The 20826-nt window shown below is 42.6% G+C and overlaps 2 protein-coding genes across 7 annotated transcripts in view; one reads left to right on the top strand and one right to left on the bottom strand.

Moving 5' to 3' along the window:
- Nucleotides 1-20826, bottom strand: part of ZHX3 (zinc fingers and homeoboxes 3) — a 61419-nt gene that overhangs the window by 39631 nt on the left and 962 nt on the right. For 2 of the 5 annotated variants that reach the window (XM_034788002.1, XM_034788001.1), the window contains exon 2: nt 5768-5829. The exons of the other annotated variants lie outside the window; for them this stretch is intronic. The gene's annotated coding sequence lies outside the window, so the exon portion shown is untranslated. The remainder of the gene's footprint in view (nt 1-5767; nt 5830-20826) is intronic. 5 annotated transcript variants of the gene reach the window in all.
- Nucleotides 20507-20826, top strand: part of LPIN3 (lipin 3) — a 47198-nt gene continuing 46878 nt past the window's right edge. For both annotated transcript variants that reach the window (XM_034788012.1, XM_034788005.1), the window contains exon 1: nt 20507-20699. The gene's annotated coding sequence lies outside the window, so the exon portion shown is untranslated. The remainder of the gene's footprint in view (nt 20700-20826) is intronic.

Below are 20826 nucleotides of genomic sequence, written 5' to 3'. Positions count from 1 at the left end.
GGTGCCCAAATACTAATTTAGGTCCTGAACTTTAGATACCCACACTGGAAACATTAGTCCACACAGTTAAGTGCCTGTAATCTTGCACTTTTAAAACATGGCTAGGTGCAATCTGTAGTCAGCTAGCTAAAACTCACATTTAAATATTGAGTATTATGTTTTTAATGGTCTCAAAAGAACAGCGAGCAAGATCAATAAGGTAGGCCCTTTCAAAACTTTGTATTGTTTCTCATTTTTCATTTTGGCAAGGGTGGTGATGAGTGAAAGGTGGCAAGGGACAAGCATCCTTAAACCATTTTAATCATGGTGTCAATGGTATTAGGCGCTCTAACCATAGAAATTCCTGCTCACGTGCACAAAGGCTGCACTGAGATAGGTAAGCAGGCAATGAGAGGTTCTCTTTCTTGACATACTGGCAGGAATTAGGAGGATTTTCCACCTTGTTCTAAGACAAGTAGGGATCATCTGGCCTGCTCTTGCCTGTGAGGTACAGAGTGTGCAGCTGATGCCATAATACATTTTTTTTGTACAAAGCTGGTTTCTTGCTGGCATTGCTCACAACTGGTTTCCTGCAAACCTAAAGAATGCGTAGGGAGCAATGATGTGGTATATATCCCCGGCTTGAACTAAAAGAGCTGATGAGAGCTCAACTAAGGCACCTGGAGGCTGGACCAGGCCCAGCTGTTGATGAAGCCCAGCTGAGGGAGATGCTGGGTGGTGTGAGCATAAAGGGAGGAAGCCCAGAGGAGATGGGACTGCTGGGAGTAAAGGGAAGAACTCTACATTGGTTGTCAGAGCATGGAGGAAAGGCCGGAATACAGAGAGCCCAGGAAAGGCCTGTGGGAAAGGGCCTGAAGGAAGGTCAAGGGAGGCAGTAGATAGTAGATAATCACCGCAAGGTCCTGGGACTGGAAGCCAGTAGACAGGGAGAGCCTGGGCTCTCCTACCTGCCACTGGGAAAGAAGATGCAGAAACATCCTGATACAAGGGGGAGAAGGACTAGTGAGTTTGGAGCCAGGCCTCTAGGGAGAAAACCCTGGGAGGTGCTCCTCTGCTCAAGAGCAGAAGGGCAACCCTGTAGAGCCTGGGATGGGGTGAAGAGTCTGTAGAGCAGTGAGCCATCAGGGGTAAAGAGTTATGTTTATTTGAGTTGAGTTTATTGTCCTTTGTTTACCCTGGAAGGGGTTGGACTAAACATGATGTGGCTGGAGGCCTGGGCCAGAGCGGCGGTTGGTAGGGGGTGAGAGGAAAAACTGCTATAACATGCCCAGCCACAACAGGACACATCTGTGGTGAGTCAACTCTTCTACAGAGGCCCTGTTTGAATTCTGTTTGCCTACACTTTCTAGGCTTTTTCAATAACTATGTATTTCTCAGCCACTCTGTAAAGGCTCATCTCTCCAGAGGCACATTTGTTTGCCAGACACTGGGAATGGGCGACACAGAATGGCTCACTTGATGATTACCTGTTCTGTTCATTCCCTCTGGGGAACTTGGCATTGGCCACTGTCAGAAGGCAGGATACTGGGCTAGATGGACCTTTGGTCTGACGCAGTATGGCTGTTCTTAAGTTCTTAAATACTGAAGTCAAAACAGCTCTCTAGCTGATCTAAAGAGACCATCCTGAGTTAAAATTCCAGTTCATAACTTACCCGGAGCTTGGAATTCACCCTCTTTAGTACTTGTTAGGAAAGGCAGCTACTGTAGAAAGAACATCCTCAAATGCATTGGATTTCTCATTTCTAACCCAAGTCTCTATCAGATTTAGTGTCCTGAACAGACTGTTCCATCAAGGCATAATAGAATAGATTCATTAAACTCCATGGGCATTAAATTGCATTTTGGAACTGAGGAACATGAAATAGTTCCAGCCAGTCCCAGTTTCTGCCGGAATGAGACTGCAGACTTGCATAAGATTTTAGTGACTACATACACTGAATTATCTCAAGCTTCCTATGGAGAGAAAATAGCCCTCTTGTGCAGCAGAACCCCAGAGTTTCTGTGGACACACAGTCTGGAGGGGGTGGGGGGAATCTTTCCTCAGCTTCCACTACTGAACCAATCCAGGTTCATGGAGGATGTTTTCTTTCAACCAGCTAATGGAACCAGATATATACCAGTAGTTTATTTTCAAGCAACATCCTCAACCCCCAGGGACTTAAACTCACTATTTGCCCCAGAGGTGCCAAATCAGGCTCCTCTTATTGACTTACAGGAATACTTGTGTAAGGCAAAGGGTGGTTGGTTTGTTTTTCAAACATACCCAAGTAACTTTAGAGTACATGTCCCACTGAAAGTCAATGGAACTTGTGAAAATTGTGCTCAAAGCAGCTAAGCACTTGACTGTATCATTCCTTCCTCCCACCCTCCTATATGTATTCAGCATGTTTGGGGCTCTGGGAGTTTATAAGTGGACATGTTTAGGTGGGGATAGGGAGTGTGAAGTAGGGGGCCTCTTTCCCATGCAAACATGCAGGAAAATATTTGCACTTAATGCTATCCCTATCTGCATAATTCTTGATCCATGCAATCCGATCTCCTCAGGGGAGGGGGCTGCATGGGAAGAGGGGAAGAACGCTGCAGTCCCTTTCTGGGAGGGCAAGGCAGCTCTAGATGGAGCAAGGCTACAAGGGAAATGAGAAGTCATTGAACAGCCAGAAACACAGTGCTTCTTGCAGTGAAACATACAAGATATCTGCAGGAGGGGGCTCCATTTGCCCCATAACTGCAGTCTGCAACACAAGCAAACTAAATCCACAGCTAGTGCATCTTGGACATGTTCGTATCTGGGAAGTTCTTGGCTGGGGAAAAAACTATTGCAAGTTCTGGGACTGACTTCGCTTTAGTAATTCTCCCAATAATGAACGTAGACTTCTGAAGAACAAACCAAACAGTGTTTTCTCCAACATGATTCTGAACCTGAGAGCACATCCTGCACATACCCTGGGGTTGCAGCCATTGCTACCCGTTTGCTTGGTTGCTGAAAACAACTGGGAACCTATATTTATTGTGAATGCTGTAAGAGAACATTTCAGAAAAGTGGGAATAAGAAAATCCAAGAAAACCAGTCCTGAGAACTCTGCGCTCTGGCAGTTCAATACCTCTGCACACAAGACAGTATGTTGCAGTGAACTGGCTCCAGCTAAGTTGCAGTTAAATTTCTAATTGAGAGCTTTTATGTCTTGTTTGGACTGCATGCATTCTTTAGCAAACTCTTTACACACACAATAACATTAAGACCAAAAGCTCAAAATCCTACAAGTTTCCTCCATTCCCTGAGAAAAGTGAGGGGGGCAGGGGAAACCAACCCAATATACTCCTCAGGCTTCAACTCTACAGGAAGAAATCAACTGACCACGAGAGAGAGTGCTGCTACAACACAGGCAAAACCTTGAAACTCTTGTGTCTCATGCTCAGGGCCGGCTCTGGCTTTTTTGCAGCCCCAAGCGGTGGAGCTAAATAAATAAATAAAGCCGATTGGTGGTACTTTGGTGGCAGCTCAAAGAGGAAGAGAGGGACTGAGGACCCAGACTCCCATTGGCCGCCCCAAGCACCTGCTTCCTTCGCTGGTGCCTGGAGCCAGCCCTGCTCATGCTCTGAGTGCAGTGTAGCAGATATGACTAATAACATAAAAGATTCCCTTACAAGATCAGCTTCTTCCATAGACTAGGAAGACCATTTCCTATCTTTACTTAAGACTCTAAGCTCTTTGGGACAGGAACTCTTTTTCTGCTAGTGTATGAACAATGTTTAGCCAAAAAGGGCCCTGAGCAGAGACTACAGGTGTTACTGCAATACAGGTAATGCTGTCTAACTCTGAACTCTCCATGCTCATTGACTTCAGCTTTGAAATTGTGATTGGTTAAAGCTAAGTGACCATATTTCTGTATGTCGTGTTTGCTAACTTAATGGTTACAAAAAACAAGCCACACTTTGCACAGCATCTTTTTAAGCTAAATAAGAAGGGATGTTGTCAACTTGAAATCTGGTCAATTTCAAAATATGAGTTAATAGTTTTGTGATACGCCAGCTGCCAAATTTTTATGGTGTCATAATCACACTTACTGCTGTTGTGTGTCTTTTTTTTTAAACTGGCAAACCACATGGGAAAGTGAGTGACTATCCACTGGGACAGTGCAACTGACTATGCAAAGTGCTACCAATCACACACAAATGAAAGAGCAAAATGCTTCTCTCTTTGTCTGTTAGTTATAGTAAAATTAGATATAACAATAGTAGGGAAAGATTTCAGATATAAGTGCAATTTTTAAGCAGAGAGTGTCTTTAAATTTTGTCGTTAGAGATGCTTTCTGAAAACAAAGCATTTTTGATCGTGTGGGGAGGGGAAAGGTTCTAGTTTTCAAGTTTCTGTTGATTAAAAGTATATTGCTTCCCCAAAGCAGCTCAACTGAACGGTTAAAGAAAAGATGGACTCAAACCAGAACATAAATAAGAGCTATGTGCACCATAAGCCCCCCTCTCCCCAATTTACATATCCTTTGTTGTTCCAACAATCCCTTTGACACTTGGAAATTCAATCACCTTAAAGTGTAATGGATGAACTGACCTGCCTTTGATGTGGAAACCTCAGAGCAAGCCAGTTTTCTCTTAACATTAGAACAAGCTCTGTATTAGCTGCTGCTCCTTTACTCACCCACCAAATTATTAGTAGTGTCCTGATCCCATCTCTTAAAGGGACACAGTTTGGTAGCTTATATCTAAGACTTAGGTTCTATAGAGAAAATATTTCAGGATTAGTTTGTGAGAATTTAAGCATTTCCCCCCGCTGCAAAACTTGCAGCATGGTTGCATTGTGGTAGTGTGGGGGACCCTAAAAGCAAAAGTGGTTAGAAACCAAAGGGAAACTGAGCAAACTTCATGTTAGTAACACATTCAAATATATTTGCAAAGTATGTCTTCACAGGACAGTGTTCCTTTATAAAAGGACTTATTTTGTGAAGTTTCCCTTCTTAAATGAATGTTATGTGATAACGGACTTATTCAGCAGGCTTGATATTCCAGTGCCATTGCAGCATTGCCAACTCTTGAGATTTTATCCTGGGTTTCACAAGGTTGGTGGGTTTCTTAAAGCCCCAACTTCTGGAGTTGTGAGAGTCTCCGCTTTCATTTAAATAAATAAGTGAGTTTCGAGTCCTTATGGTTGTGACTCATGGTTTTTGAATGCATGGGGTTGCCCATGCTCTGAATCTCAATCACAGAAAGCAACAGAGGGTCCTGTGGCACCTTTAAGACTAAGGTGCCACAGGACCCTCTGTTGCTTTTTACAGATTCAGACTAACACGGCTACCCCTCTGATACTCAGTCACAGAAGTAACCAAAGAACTTCTTAACCCATTTTTTCTCAAGGCCAGTGCAGTTCTCCTCTAATTCAGCACAGCACCTAAGCATGTGCTTTAACTATAAGCATCTGAGCCGTTCCACTGAAATCAATGGGACTGAAAGAACGCTCAACTGCTCTGCTGAATTGGGAAGAGATTATTCACGTCCTGGTACAAACCTGTTTAAGTGCTTTGCTGAACTAGACTCAGAGTGTTACTACTTGGAGAAAGAGGGGAGGAACTGTCCAGTAGTTAGGGCTCACAATCCTTACTGTATCTATCCTCATAACACCCCTGTGAGGCAGTGTAGTGGTATGATCCCCATTGTACAGATGGGAGAACTGAGCCACAGAGTGGCTAAGTGGCTTGCCCGACGTCACACAGGAAGTCTGTGGCTGAGCAAGGAAAATGGGGATAATCGCACTTACCGACCTCGCAGGGATGCTGCGAGGATTTAATACATTAATGACTGGGAGGCAGTCCAGTAGCTCTGAAAGATAGAAAGCTAAGATGTTACACCTGCAGAATAGACATGGACCAAATTCACAACACGAATCCTGAAGAAAGATTACCAGTGAGTCTGGACTTTCCAGCACTCTTCACTGAAATGTGTAGTGGGTCAAGATACTTATACTTCAATCTGCATCATTCTTATCATTTATATGGAATGTGTCAAGATAGGCAGGCCCAAAATATGATCTGTTCCTTGTCCTTCACCCCAAACTTTCTCTTCCAAATCCATCTAGTTTGTGCTTTCCACCCCAAAACAACTGCTTTAATTCTGTTTTTGTTGTTTTTCTTCCATGCTAGAAATATGACGACACTATCAAACCACAGTATTCATCCATGACAGAGGGGGAAAATAGTTTACCAGTGAAACAATTTCAGTGCAAAACTCCCATGGGATGTAAATAAACTTGAGGAAACCAATTTAAATTGAAGGGAAAGAAACAACTGGCCTTTGTCATGAGATTGGATTAAAAGTCATTTGATTTTTAAAAATAGAGGGGGGGAGGGAGTTATTTGCCTTAGGCTTTTTAAGCCTTTAGGGTTCATGTTTTCAAGCTTTTCTCCATGAGGGCTAGAAACTTACCTTAAAAAAAAAAAAAAAAAGAATAGTTTCTCACAGCCATATGATTCCAGGAGCTGGGGCTTTATGGACAGCATCAACTATCACAAGGTTTGTGATACCATGGCAAGAGCTGGCAACAGAGCAAGATCATTTTCAAACCTTTGCATAATTTAAAACTAGTTCAATTATGACCTCTGCCAAAGCCTGTGTCAATTGGAGGCTTTCCACTGACCGCAATGGCTTTTGGATCAAACCCTTCATTTCTGTTAAATGTCTGGCTAAACCCCTAAAATAGTGGGAGGGGATGTGTTACAAAAACCCCAAGAGAATCTATTAACTCTGTAAATATGCTGCTATGTACCCCTGTAGCCACCCTCGATTCTAAATCTGCTCCATGGCGTCCCCACAAACCAATATAAATATTCTCTCTGGTCTTAGGCTAGTTTCATACCTGATCTAGGCACCTAAGGAATCAGTCAGCTATAATTAGAGGCTTGTTGCAAAAGATTTTTTTGAGGTGCATGCCAAGAAAGGTACAGAAAGTAAAGGAGACTTTTGTGCAAGGTACTCGTAGTACACACACAGTGACAACAGCTTGTTTTGGGAACTTTTCTGTTTGTTTATAAAAGCCACTTAGTTTACTCCCCTCAATTGCCCTTTCTTGTTCTCTCTCATTAGAAAGTATTTTGAGCTTAAGTTACCTAGTTTGGTTTTTTTTAATGACGGATGAGTTTTAAAAAATCATTTAAAAAACAAAACAAAAAAACCCTAAGTTTTATTCAGTTTATAGTAAGATTTAACAACTAAATCTTTTCCTTTATGGTAATTCTTTTTTCAGTGCAGGCTGTGCACATTCCTTTGTTACTGAAGGGCTGTTGACATTAATTTTTATTTTTAGAAAAATCAAAATATTTGCAGGGCAGGGGAGAGGAGAATCAAACAATGCCAGGGCTGCTTTGAGTCAATTACTAACATAACTAAAAGCATGAAAAGCAAATAGCCGAGTGACATGCTCACAAGTCTATTTTTTATCATTTGGATGAAAATACTGGCCTGGAATTCTACACTTTTAAAGTAAGATACCGAAAAGCATAAAGACAGGCCTGACTTTTTTGACAAAGGTTAACAATATTAGCAATTCACAGTGCTCTAAATCTTTGTGAGGCAGCATGGCCTGGAGGGTAGAGCACTGGACTGGGACACTGGAGAGTTGGTTTCTATTCTCAGTTCTGCCACAGTCCTGCTGGATGGCCTTGGGCAAGCCACTGCACTTCTGTGCCTCAGTTTCTCCATCCATAAAATGAGGATAATAACGGACCTTTCTGTAAAGTGCTTTGAGATCAATAGATGAAAAGCTCTATGTAAGATTAGGTTACTGTGATTATAACAATTTCATATTGTGACACAATTCCCATTTTCAACACCCCAAACGTGCATTACTTTAGTCATGTGACTAGTTTCGTTGACTTCAATGGGACCACTCATCAGCCTAAAGTTACATACATCCTTTAACATTTGCAGGATCAGGGCCTAAATACATGACCCAACTCCCTCATCCTAGCCCTCCCCAAATGAAAAACATTCTTTCTGGCCTCATAACTGTTGTTATGATATCACTTAGCAAACCTCATATTTAATTTTTGAAACTGAATGAAGTGCCCCAAAACCAGCACCACAACTCAGCATGCAGTATTAGCATCTAAGCTACCATTTATGTTTTGCTAATTATTTCTGTATTTGGAAGACAAATCAGGAAAGTCAGATTGCTACTCCACTTGTTCAGGCAACAATTGGAACTGCTTCCAAGAGGTGAAAAATTCTGGTTCTCTGCAAGCATTTCATTTGGACTCGTCAACCTGAGCATTCAAGCAGGCAGGAGTCCACAGTCAGCCAGGTTTTGAATTGCTGTATTTGGGGCACATCACCATTATTGATACCACAAACTGGAGAGATGATTCGTATCATCTGCAGCCTGTAAGGGTCAGATTTTCAAGTGTGGCTGAAGACTCTCATTGATATCAACATTTGAAAATGCCTCCCTAAAAATACTGGGGGGAGAGGGTTTTATGGTGAATAGTACAAGTCTGCCAAGTATCTAAAGCTAAATGCTAGTTGAAAACCTGAAGCATAAAGTAACAGGGAGACAGTGTTAAATAACAACTAACACATTCCCGTGAAATTCATAAATTTGCATACTGTACTAAAGGACCATTAAATTAAGTGTACCTTGGTTGTATTTACACCCAATTATCTTGATAGCAGCCATACCAGGAAAGGAAGTACAGGAGAAAATACACTGAAGCTAAAAAGGGTTTTGATACAAGAGTATTATGTTTTGTAAAGTCAGTCAGAGGTCCTTTACATACAGTCCCACAGGCACCACTTTTCCTAGGAGGTGGTGTTCCATTTAACTTATTTCGTCCATCGTCTAAAGACTGGGCCGCTAAGAATGTAGCTGTTTGACTGCCAAGTTTTGATAGCCATTAATGAAAATATTTTAAGTCTAAATTCCAGTTTAAAACCATTTATCTTTCCTGGAAATACTGATATGCTAAACATACCATTTTCCACCATCCTACCTCACTAAATTTCTAATGCCAGCTTCAAAGAAATTGAACACATCATTAAAAACAAACAACCCTCTTATTACCATAAACAGATTGTTTTTAAAGAATGTCACTTTATTCTATTTGTTTACTTCTCCATTTCAACAGCTCAACAGTTTTTGTTTCTAACAAGTTAATATACATGTAAGTGCAGCAGCATACCTTTTTTTAGGGGTCCACAACACTCCAGGAGAACACTTTAACTAAAAGAAATCTCCACTTTTATCCCAACACCACCTCCTCCCCTGAAGGAGGGGAAAAAAGGCATTGAAATTTTAAAATGCCACATGACCTTTTTATATTTTCTTCCAAGTTTTGGAAATTTAGCTCACTGACAAATGGTAAAGCAGCAGAAAATCATGTGCAAAGCGGTATTTCTTAGTGGTAAGAGGAGGAAGAACAAACACCTTGCATGTCCTTTGAAAAATATCTTAGTTTATATCTCTAGTGTGTGGCGCATTCTCTTGCCTCTTATACTAGTTTTGCCCTTTGCTATTTGGCAAAGACTTATTTCTCTCTTAAAGGCAAACATCCTCCCCTATGGAAATAAGTAACCATTTTCAAAACAAGAGATTCAACTATTGTAAAATCTCAGCTACTGAACTACGAACGCTGATTTTCTTTGGGAGCATGTGCAGGCAAGTGACGAAAGCAAGTATAGCCTGCCCATTTTCTGTAAGCCCTTAGCAGCTCTGGTCTTGTGAGTTAGAAGGGAATTAAATTGAATTGAGTTTGCAGTTTCGATGCCCTACCCCAGGAAAGGCAATGACTGGGAGCAAAGGGACAATACAACCCACAATGCCGTCACCGGCAGTACCCAGAGTTTATTTTGCTCAAGACATTGTCAGCTAAGATTTGTTACGAGTAATGCAGGAGGCATCCAACAAAGTGGGAGGAACATAAAAGGCAAAGAACGTATTGACATAGAAGCCTCAATATTCCACAAACAATTAATAGTTACAGTGTGGTTTACCTTGCCAACGCATGTGTCTATATACCAGCCTTGCTGACAACAGGTTTCTAAGACCTTGTCTACACTGCCACTTTACAGCACTGCAACTTTCTCGCTCAGGGGCATGAAAAAACACCCCCCTGAGTGCTGCAAGTTTCAGCACTGTAACGTAGCAATGTAGATAGTGCTACAGTGCTGGTAGCTACTCCCCTTGTGGAGGTGGGTTGTGTGTGTGTGTGTGTGTGTGGTGGGTTGTTTTTGGTTTTTTTTTTTTTTTTTTTTAATAGCTTCCAGATCTAGTGCCGCAACTACACAGCCACATTAGAGCACTTCTGTGGCAGCGCTTTAACCCTGCTAATGAAGACATGCCCTAAGCATACAGGAGATTTTTCATGCTTTCTCTGCAGGATCAATTTACCGCTCAGTAGACCCCACAAAACTAATGGCCAATTCTTACCCCCTTCCTCCATCAGTTTTAAACTGACGTCCAACTTCAAAAATCCTCAAATTCCAAGGACAATCAAACAGGAGACATCAACACTTTTCACCATTCCCTTTTAACAATTCTTTCTAGAGAACGCAAGTTAACATGTGGAGTTATAAATTTAAGTAAATCCCATGACAGAGTTTTAGAATCTTCCCCAGCTGAAATTATCTAACCAGTTTGCATCTGCAGATCTCTTTCATTAGCACAGTCGTTAAGTTTAGGTCACTCCTTACCAGTAGGGTACAAAAATGTTCTGAACAAAGGAACTAGGTAAACTAATAGCCTTACCCCTGTGCAAAACCAAGTCTTACCTGAGACCCCACCATAATAATCAGGCTCTCTTAGCTCATTCATTAAGCAGAGGTTTAGTCTCAAAATGCATAACACATAAGCACAGCTTGTCTCAATTGTCAGCACCGACTGAGCAGAGAGAACAGTAAGCTCCTTGAGCGTCAGTTCCCATCCATTCCACAGAAAATATCTGTGTGGAATTCAGGAATAAAACTACTAGCGCAAGCTCTGAATCATAGATGGGCATTAGCATCTGTGAAGCATTGACACTAAAGCCTGGTACAGTTCAACAAAAAGGCAGAGGTCTCTGCCTCATGGACCGTACAGTCTAATAAATCAAGATTGGACAAGATGCACTGAAGACCCCAGAACATGTTTTTAAATAAATCAAGGTGGAGCTGGCACTATAACTGCCAGGGGCTTAAGACTAGCTCTGTGTGCTAAGACTAGTTACTCCTAACTAACTCTCCATAAAGTGAGTAGTTCTACTGACTTCAACGGGACCACTCACAGTCAAAGTGATGCACAAATTTACATCTTTGCAGGACTGGGGCCTAGAATACTCACCATGCATATACATAACTTCCCTACGAGTGAAAGGAAGCTGTTCAACAGCGTACCCCACAGCAGTCTTAACTGGGGAGGTAAAGAATACCTCTTCGCTCTGCAGTGCCCATGGATGATTTGTCAGGCAAAAGACAACTGCAAAAATTGGAACCTGCTGAAGATCATGGGAATAACAGCCCTACTTTAAAAAGTGATGCTGAACCAATTAGCTTCAAGTAGTCATGGCCCTGGTTTTACATCGCAGCCCAATGATAGCACTTCCAGGAGCAATACAGTGAGTCCTCACACTATGCTGGGACATCTGAGTCAGTACTGACTCAGAAGGGAGAATGCCACTGAAACCCGAATAATTCCCACTGCATGTAGGTTTTCCTAAGAATTCTCCTACGCAAATAGCAGCCAGACCTGTCCTCTGCTTAGATGGCAGCTCAAGGTAGCATTGATGCACACGAGGTAATTTTGTTTTCCATACTAGCTGTGAATACAAAATGAGTCAGTGTTACTATAAAAACTGCAGGTTGATTCATTCTGATTTCTACACACGAACAGCATGTGTGAGGTTTATACGAAGCAGGGCAAACACTTCTAAACATAGTACCTGTTTCATATCGGTGACAGATCAGAAAAATAGAATGGTGAAGTGTCAGTAAAGAATTTTAGCTCACAATGAAACAAAGAAAAGCAAAGACCCCTCCAAATTTGTGGCAGTTACCACATTACACTGAATGTCCTCCTTCCTGCTTTTAGAGAAACATTACAATGCTAAATACCCTTAGCACTGAGAGCAGCCTGTTATTTAAAGCCTCTGTTACATTTCCATGGAAGATGGGGGAGGGAGAGCATTGTAACAAGTGGATTTTGGTCTTGATGAATTATTCACGTGCATTTTCTTACACTGATTCCAGCCCAGATGACTGTTCCTTCTGTATCAATGTGATTGAAGTTGTTTTAAATAGATCTACCTCAGATTAACAAAACAGCCCAGACTAGCATTTTCCTACTTGGAAATAATTTCAAAAAGGGGGAAATTTCAAAAGGGGATCCTAGATTTATGTCCTGATAAAAACAGTAGAACTACATACTGCACATGCTTCAGGAGGACATGATTCCACACAAATACTCGTGCAATTAGAAACGTGCTTAAGATCAAATTAACACTAATGTGAAGAAGGAACAAACTCACTTTACCAATGGTCATGGAAACTCTGTTCCAAGAGGCTTTATTGACACACATCTGAATTGTTAGCAACATCTCCAAAATCATTAAAGGGATCAAGTACAAGTATTCAAAAGACTAGGTAAGGTGGTAGAAAGATAATGATGGGAACCAACTACACTAGTTTACTGCACTGATGGCAAGTAAATGTCTGTTTAAATAACACCGGACAAGGCACAAATGGCCCATTTGCTATTAACAACAGATAGTCCCTGAGCCAGCAATTGGCTCAGCATGGGAGGTCCTTGGTATTGAGGCAATGGGGCTCTGCATCAGTACAAGGTGCGAGCAGGGGATTTGGGAATTTACTCTTACACACTGGACCAAGACCTCAGCTCATTAAATATAACTGCATGAAAGAGTGTCCAAGATGTATTGTTTATAACTAGTTTAATACTCAAAATATGCTGCAAAAATGATTAGTGGAGCACTATGGAGACCCCTACCAATACATTTATGCTGAATGGCATTTGAGAAGGAAATCTAGCCACTAGACCAAGAAACAAAAACCTAAACCTTAAATGCTGTTTGTCCAGTTTGAACATCCTTGTTTGTCAAAATTTAAACTGACAAGAGGTTCAAAGCCCTCTTCACAGAAACTTAGATACTGACTGATTCTTTACAAAAAAAATCAAGAGAGCAGAATTAACTTCATAGGGCCATTTGTTTAAATGTTGCTTTCACACACAAAAACAGTCAATCCATTTGGGTATTAATCAGGCAGTTCACTTTTTAAAAATAAGGATGTTTTAAACGTATGTCTCTCAAGGACTACTACAAATTGGCGTCCTGTTCCCATTGTAATACATCATACTGCATCTAAAGAGGCAACATGAAAAGAAAGCACACACACACACACACTTTGTTCATTTGCAGCAGCATTTGGACTATGTGTAGGACGCTGTTCAAAACCATCAGATTGTAATCAGGAAAATTACTTATACACCAATTGCAACTTTGCCTCACTGAAATCCATTCAGAATGCTGCTGCAAAGACCATGTTCCTATCCTGCCACCTTGACCACATCATGCCTCTCTTTGCACCCCTCCACTAGCAAGCCTATGTTGTCCACTTATTCACTTTTCAAGCAAGCACAGCATGCTTTCACCCAGGCCATCGTTCACACTTCGGAGGAGCTCCCCATAAACATCCATAGAGATATCTCAATATCCTTCTTTAAACTCTCCTTTGATATGATGCCTACAAAAAACTTGACAAAGGTTTGGCTGCTGGTGTGGAGACCAAGGCCCACCATGCTGACCAATATTGTCTCATTGTTTCCTTGCACATCCCCATTCCCTCCCACCACCGTCTGTATCCATCCATTGTCTAATTTTATACTTAGATGGTAAGCTTTTGGGGCAGGGATAGTCTTTTTGCTCTGTGCTTGTACAGCAGGTAGTACAACAGGGTCCTGGCCCATGACTGTCACTCCTAGGTGCTACTGCCATACAAATACAATAACAGAAATTGAACTGACCTCCTATAACACTTGGATTACACAGAAAAGGTTTGATTTGTGTAGAGTTTTGGCTGGATCAGAGCAAAACATCAAATCAGTTGCAATGTGCAGTCCTAAAGACTTCTGGTTAGAGGGCTTTTGGAGAGGGCTGAGGGTATACTTCCCCCAAACTGCGAAGGGGTGGAGAGGAGTTTCTATAGGTGCCTGGCTGGCTGAGTTCCCATTGCAATGGTGTCCCTAGCTTCTGTTTGCTAGAAGCTGGGATTGGGGGACAGGGAACGGATCACTTGATAATTACCTGTTCTGTTTATTCCCTCTGGGGCACCTGGTGTTGACCACTGTCGACAGACAGGATACTGGGCTAGATGGACCTTTGGTCTGACCCAGTATGGTCATTCTTATGTTCTCATGGTTCCTTTAATGCTGCTAGGATCTTATTTACTGTGTTGTGAACTCTCTGAGGGCACCCACAGCCTTAGATAGGAGATACAGGTCTGTCTCATCTTACGCTGGGGTTATGTTCCGCAGTCAGCACCTAAAGCGAAAATCGCGTATAGTCAAAATTACATTGAGTGTAATGGCGGGTGGAATCACCCGCACTACAGAAACAGTATTTACATTATTTTTCTCTTTTTTTGTTGTTGTTTTGTTTTTGCTGACCGCGTAAAGCTGAAATCACACATGTTAAATGCGCCTAAGATGCAACGGACCTGTATTATTATCTTCACCTAAATGAATAAAAGTAGGGAGTATATGAAAAATAAAATGGGGAGAGAACTGGGAACACAAGACAGGTTGTCTATAACTAAGGTTTCTAGTTTGCAGTGTGTAATGATTTGGTTTTAGTAACATTAGCTTAGCTCTTAGTGTGCTTAGATAGGGCTCTTCCTAGAACTATTGAAAAAAATTGGGACTGTCCAATAGTCAATGCCCCTGGAGCTCAATCCTCCAAAACACTGGACACCCTCACTTCCCAGAGATTGTAGTCAATCAAAGGCATTCAGCATATAAGGGAGCTCAGCACCATGAGAGATTAGAACATGTGATGAGGTATGCAGACCCCACAGTGACCAAGAAGGGGTTAATGAGAGCCTGTGGCCCCAATCAGCCCCACCTCATTGCACCTGTGCAAGGTATCAAGCCTGGAGGGAGGAGCTAAAAGAGGAAATGCCCAGCTCACTGTGGTGGCTGAGTGGAACAGAGAGCAGACCTCTTGAGTTAACCCTATGAAGGAAGGTATGGCCAGGGCCTAATTGGAGCCTCCCAGATGTCAGACCCTCCCTAGGGTAAGTAGGCCTGATGTAGGACCTTTTGTTCCTCATAACTAGTTTGGTGGTTCCCCTTTGTTTTGAGACCAGCAGAAATGTCAGCTTGGGAAGAGCCTGGCAGACGGGTTTGCTGTGCAAGCCCTGGTAGGAAGCAGTGCAGTGCAGCGCAGCAGAGGGTCTGAATGAACAGACCTTACAGGGTCCCTGGCTGGAATCCAGAGTAGAACCCAGGTTCAGGTTCCCCTAGTGGCCCACCTAAGGTAGTGGTGTGAAGACACAAGAGCCACTGGCTGGAAGGCCCATAAAGGCCAAAGTTGGACTGAGGCTCTGGTGCAATGCTGCCAGGCTATTGTTTTTGTTAAAAGGGGTAGGACTAAAAGTGACCTGGCTGGAGGTCCAGGTGACAGGAAGCCACAGACTACTGCAGGGCCAGAGTGGCTGTCTGCAGTGGGTACCGGAGGAGGAGAGCTGCCTCATCCAACCATGAGGGAATGCACCTGTGGTGAGTAGGCTTTGCTGCAGCCCACTAGTGAGCACAGGAGCCTTTTAGGGCCCAGTAGCCCTTCTGCAGGTATTGCATGCATATGTACACATACACAGAGTAGAGACCAACATATTGCAAATCCAGCAGGAAAAAAACCTAATTTATATGTGGGATTTTTCCCATGCTTGTTAATTTACAGAAGTGATATCACAATTGTACATTTTAAAAAAAAGACATTTAGAGCAAAGAGCTAGTCCCTTTCAAACTGTGTGGATGGTGCCACTCAACCCTAAAAAACCTCTGATAACACTTCACAGCTGGAGCAATGAAGATGACCAATTACCTCCGGGGAAGCAGGGGAATCTGGCAACAGCCTTAAACATTATTTTAAAACCTCTGAATGATGGGGCTGCATTCCCATCATAATGGTTCTTAAGAACCTTGCACAATTCTGGATCAAGTTACAGACTCACATTTCACTTGCTTCTTTGTACTATATAAACAAATGCAAAAATACTATATTCAAGTAACTTTAAGGTTATCCAATTTAAATAAAAAGTCTGCAATGAGACTTGAGGTTCCTATAGCATTAGCAATTCACTTGCATTGCTTATGCTATATATTTGATATAAAAATTATTAGCATTAAATATTATGCATACCAGCAAACCGTATTAAGCAATATGCTTGACAAGGAAAACAGTAGGAGAAAATGCTATGTAGTCAGTTTCCCATTCAAGCATTAGCACAATGTTGGGATTGCAAACAGAGGATTGTTTTGTTCAAAGCACTTTCTACTAGAGAGGATTTTAAAAGTTTCCTGGAAGTATTTCTATTGGTCTTAAAGTGTTACAGAGCAGAATATGTATGTGGCTGTCTATAACGTGACCCTGGGTGTCCCTCTAACAGAACAGTGATGCATCATTCACACAAACTTTGAAATCAGCTGGGAGCAAACTGAGCCCTTGTATCTAATGGAGCAAGTCAATCAGGGACTGACCTGAGTATTCCTCAACCAGTAAGAAAAGGGTTAAGAGAGATGTGGGATATACTTATTTCCCAGTCAGAGCTGCCTCCTTCAACTGAAAAGCAAGCCCCCTTTAAGTGACTTCTGCCCTCTAGTCTCAGTGACTTTTCAAATGCTCATTACTTAAATCAAAACTATCCTCCCTCAGACACTTCTCTATGTTAAGGACTATTTATATGCCAAGTTCCAACAGTTAAACTTCAGCCATCTCCAATGTAGCCCTGTCCAAACATATATGATTACAACTTCTTAAAATCCCCCCCCACACACACCACTCAAAGGTAGCTGGAAGGCTTTTCCCCAAAACGTTCATCTTTGCCGAGAGCTCAAACATGGAAAAAATGTCATCCCCATGGATGAAACTTTCGGGAAGTTATGAGTGCAAGTACATGGATGAAGCAATAATGGAAACATTTGCAACCTTAACACTGAGTGCTTTCAAGCAAATGCTAAATACATAAGAGGCCTATATGTAGCTTGTGGGATGTTGTTGTTCAACAAGGAGGCAATTAAGAGACATGGGGAGAGGATAATACATACATCAAAAGGTACTTTTGAGGAATGTAAACAGTTTCTAAAATGAAACTTAAGAATTTTGGTGGAAGATAGGGAGGAGAGCAGCAAGTCAAGTGACCAGGAATACATTTAAGGAGGGAGATCAACAGACAATATGGAGCTCAAAGCAGAGAGGAGAGCAAAGAAGCCAAGGTGTCTTTTGTGTGTGTGTATAATATATGCTAGATGAAAACAAAACAATAATTACACTTTGAGGAACTGATGACAAACAAGCCACTAGCTTTACTCTCATTTTGTCATCAGTAGCCCCCCTCAAGTCACTGCCTTACGTATAATCGAGGTACATCAAATGATTTTTACGTCCAATTACTAGGATGAATTCACTGCATTTGAGATTTTATAATTGAGCACAAGTTCTAAATAACAAAATAAAGGTGAAGGACTTTTTTCATTCAACAAAAAAAAAGGGGGGGGGCATTTTTCCTAAAATACCCACCCAGACCGCCCCTCAGCCTGGCAAAAGAATATATGGCAGGCCTTACACCAGGCCAAAGGAAAGCTCTGTCAGACCAGCAGGGGAAGCTGGAGGGCTCTCTGGGGGGGCCCAGCTACCAGCCCTTACACAACTGCTAGCTCAGGCAGCCCATGCTGATACACTGTGGGAGCACAAGGAGGAAGATAATGTTACAGACATACTAAGGTCTTGCTCCTGCAACCCTTATTCTCATGAATAATCCCCTTGGTGCTATTTCACATGCGTAAGGGTTGCAAAATCAGATCCTAAAGTTGGGGTAGTGGGGAAAGGGGCTCAGGGAAAAATACAGAGGTGGAGAACAAGAGGCAGGGTGAAATGCTGGAGGAAATTGAGGTCCCCCCCAAAAAAAACCCACCATAAAAACCTAAGTTTGCATGTATGATTATGAACAGCTAAAAAATTAGAATGACTGTAAGATGGGAAACACTATTCCATCTCCTGCCTGCTGTCTGCATAAATTCCACAGACTCTGCATAGCTGTTTGTTTCTATATCCACCAGGCTGCATCTAAACTGTAAAGCAAGCATCTACAGTCCCATTTGTATTGGAATGGAAAATAATAGCCTGATCCCCGGAGAAAGTGGACATCCATAGCTCTCATTGAATATAGCAGGAGTTACAGGGTGTTCATGACCTCTTGGGCTCTGGCCTCCAGTTTGGAAACTATGTAACCTATGCAGATGAGGCTAAGAACTGGAGAGATACATGCTGATTTATTTTTGCAACAGAGTAAACTGTGCTGAAACAAAAATGCAAAAGCAACACCCACTTCCCTCCTACCCACAGAGGTGGATCGGGATTCCAAGGCAGCATGGGTGTCAATATAGTAGTATAATAAACTAAGTGGCACAACATGCATTTAGAACAGACTGAAACTCTGTCTTCCCCTCCTGAGCTACATATCAAATGTTGCACAATATATCCACGTCACAGATCCAACCTAGTTAATATAGTTATCATTAAATTCCAGTTCTCTTCTATGGTAAATACAGTGTTATCTTTAATTCCTTTGCTTCTGTCTGTAGGCTCTGAATTTTTCCTCCTCCCTGTCTTTTTAAAAACAAATTATGGTAATTGAGAATAAGATGTTCCAGCTAGTGAGGTAAACTTTTGGCTCCTTTTATATCCATGGAGAATAGCCCATCAAAGTTTCTTAGGACACTATGATCTTTGGTTTGGGATTGTGTGGAAATAGGAGGTGGTCAGAGAGAAAGTTTACTTGGTGTTCTAACAACCCTGATCTACTGGAATAATCCTGCAGTGGCAGAAATGAGAGAGAGAGAGAGAAAGATGAGCTAAAACACAGACATCTTTTCCAGCTGGGATTAGAAATGGAAAACCTCACTGTAAAGAGCTTGTTGAAAAACTTAAAGCAAACTACAAACCAGCCCCTCCCATGCTCAGAACTGCAGAGAGTTTTTTAAAAGGCCGGTGTAAATCTGTGCAGTCACCTCTCAGAAATGTTAATCAGCCCGATGATGAAAGCAATACAAGACTCCAACCCTACACGCTTTCTATCCAGCATCCACACCTGATTTACTCCACTGCACTGAATGCCCAGTATCCTCTACAGCCAGATGCCTGGAGTGAGGAGGCTTGAAGCCCCCAGCACCTCACTAGACAGCTGGCTACACTACAAATGTGACAAACTCAGAGGATCCAATAAGGAGTTGGCTCCAGTGGGTAGCACAGACAGGACTTTAACCTAACAATCCAGGGGATTAGATTGGCTAGGGAACAACATTCCAAGAAAGAAAGAGGTGGTCCTGTAGATAGGGCTCAACAGGGAGGATCTGGGTTCTTCTGTTCCTGTCTTTTGCCACAGGTTTCTTGTGTGACCATGGGCAAGTTACTTAGGGCCAGCTTTCTAAAGGTATTTTAGATATCTAAAGATTGAGTTGTAGGGGAGTTGTGTGCTTCTGAAAATCTCACTATATAGAAGACTGCTTGTATCTTTAGGCACCAAAATACCTTTGAAAATCTGACTCAACATCTCAGTTTTCCTACCTGTAAAAGGGGGATAACCTCTCTCTCACACAGAGGTGTTCCAAGGCTAATTGCATGAATGTCAGTGTGACACTGATATCCCAGCAGCATTGAAGAGCCTACACCTCAATAAACCCCATCCATGCTACAAACTGGAACCAGCCATGACCAGATCAGGGATGGCCATGCTATAATTTGCTCCCCAGACCTGGTTCTATTTGTAGGCCTTGAAGCAATCTAGAAGTAGACACAAACTGACACTGGAAAAAACACAACCTCAAAACAACTTAGCTGCACAGAGTGCTGGGAAGGGCTAAGGTAGAAGTACCATGGATGTATTTTGTTAATTGACTAAATGAAAATGCCAGTCTGATCTGATTAAAGCCAGCGCCAGTTTACAAAACTGATTTTCTGGACTGATGCTAGGCTGAGACAGGCAGGGGTGGAGGGAGACATGCAGCAGGGCCATGCATATGCCACAGCCCACTACACCCCTGTACCCATCCTTACCCAGTATCCTGCTGCACACTCCTCTCACCAACACACACATGCCAGCATGCAACTCCTACCCCCTTCTTGGGCCTCAGCCATGCAAATCGCCTGCCAATGTCAAGCCAATACACACTTGTTTGTAAATATCCAAAGCCTCTTTTATTCCTCTCCACCCCCGCACTTTCACCATCACCACCTGGGAGCTAGAACACAGCAGTGGGGAACAGCAGGGAGGTGTCTGGGCAGCCCCAGGAGATCATCTCTGCCCCCTCTTCCTCTCTCCCCCAGGGCGGTCCCTTCCCCCAAGTGCCCGGGGCTCTCCACGGAGGATGAGAACTCCTACTGAAAGGAGAGTGAAAGAAAAGGGAGGGAGCGAGCAAAGGCAGGAAAGCGAAGACGGTTGGTGGCAAAGAGGGGAGTAGCCATGGGGATGGTCAGTGGCGGGGACCTCGAGTCCTCAAACGGATGGGGGGGAGGGTGGGCAAAAAAGCAGGCGCAGAAGGGACAGGGCAGTCCCCAGGCCAGG

The sequence above is a fragment of the Trachemys scripta genome, chromosome 12 (genome assembly GCF_013100865.1).
Source record: "Trachemys scripta elegans isolate TJP31775 chromosome 12, CAS_Tse_1.0, whole genome shotgun sequence".
Lineage (NCBI taxonomy): Eukaryota > Metazoa > Chordata > Testudines > Emydidae > Trachemys > Trachemys scripta.
The sequence above is the reverse complement of the archived record's forward strand: the minus strand, read 5'-3'. Positions and strand labels throughout refer to the sequence as shown.